Source organism: Arachis hypogaea, chromosome 18, assembly GCF_003086295.3.
Source record: "Arachis hypogaea cultivar Tifrunner chromosome 18, arahy.Tifrunner.gnm2.J5K5, whole genome shotgun sequence".
In the NCBI taxonomy this organism is placed as follows: domain Eukaryota; kingdom Viridiplantae; phylum Streptophyta; class Magnoliopsida; order Fabales; family Fabaceae; genus Arachis; species Arachis hypogaea.
The window spans coordinates 25,131,953-25,133,679 of NC_092053.1; positions in this window are offsets into that span (position 1 = coordinate 25,131,953).

Consider the following 1,727-nt stretch of genomic DNA (forward strand, 5'->3'; position numbering starts at 1 on the left):
CCAGCACTCATGAGTTTGAAGCTCGTCATAGTCATCCCATCCCAGATCCTACTCGAAATACCAGAGACAAGGTTTAGACTTTCCGGATCTCAGGAATGGCCGCCAATAATTCTAGCCTATACCACGAAGACTCTGATCTCACGGATTCGAATGCTCTGTTGTCAGGAGATGCAATCAAACTCGTGAACCAGGAATCAAAGAGATACACACTCAATCTAAGGTAGAACGAAAGTGGTTGTCAGGCACGCGTTCATAGTTTGAGAATGGTGATGAGTGTCACGGATCATCACATTCATCATGGTTAAGTGCGAGTGAATATCTTATAACGGAAACAAGCGTATTTGAATAGAAAACAGAAGTAATTGCATTAATTCATCGAGACACAGCAGAGCTCCTCACCCCCAATCATGGAGTTTAGAGACTCATGCCATAGAGATACAATGTAAAACGTGAAAATGTCATGAGGTACAAAATAAATCTCTAAAAGTTGTTTAAATACTAAACTAGTAACCTAGGTTTACAGAAAATGAATAAACTATGATAGATAGTGCAGAAATCCACTTTCGGGGCCCACTTGATGTGTGCTGGGGCTGAGAATTGAGCTTTACATGTGCCTAGGCTGTTTTTGGAGTTAAACGCCAGGTTATAACCTGTTTTGGGCGTTTAACTCCAACTTGTAACCTGTTTCTGGCGTGTAACGCCAGAATGCAGCATGGAACTGGCGTTGAACGCCAGTTTACGTCAATTATCCTTGAGCAAAATATAGACTATTATATATTGCTGGAAAGCCCTGGATGTCTACTTTCCAACACAATTAAGAGCGCGCAATTTGGGTTTCTTTAGCTCCAAAAAATCCATTTCGAGTGCAGGGAGGTCAGAATCCAACAGCATCTGCAGTCCTTTTTCAGCCTCTGAATCAGAATTTGCTCAGGTCCCTCAATTTCAGCCAGAAAATACCTGAAATCACAGAAAAACACACAAACTCATAGTAAATTTCAGAAATGTGAATTTTGCTTAAAATCTAATAAAAATATACTAAAAACTAATCAAATCATACTAAAAACTATGTAAAAACAATGCCAAAAAACGTATAAATTATCCGTTCATCACAACACCAAACTTAAATTGTTGCTTGTCCCCAAGAAACTGAAAATCAAATAGGATAAAAAGAAGAGAATATACTATAAACTCCAAAATATCAATGAAACTTAGCTCCAATGAAATGAGCGGGACTAGTAGCTTTTTGCCTCTGAACAGTTTTGGCATCTCACTTTATCCCTTGAAGTTAAGAATGATTGGCATCTATAGGAACTCATAATTCAGATAGTGTTATTGATTCTCATAGTTCAGTATGTTGATTCTTGAACACAGCTACTTTATGAGTCTTGGCCGTGGCCCTAAGCACTTTGTTTTCCAGTATTACCACCGGATACATAAATGCTACAGACACATAATTGGGTGAACCTTTTTAGATTGTGACTCAGTTTTGCTAAAGTCTCCAATTAGAGGTGTCCAGGGTTCTTAAGCACACTTTGTTTTTGCTTTGGACCTCGACTTTAACTGCTCAGTCTCAAGTTTTCACTTGACACCTTCACGCCACAAGCACATGATTAGGGACAGCTTGGTTTAGCCGCTTAGGCCAGGATTTTATTCCTTTAGGCCCTCCTATCCATTAATGCTCAAAGCCTTGGATCCTTTTTACCCTTTCCTTTTGGTTTTAAGGGCTA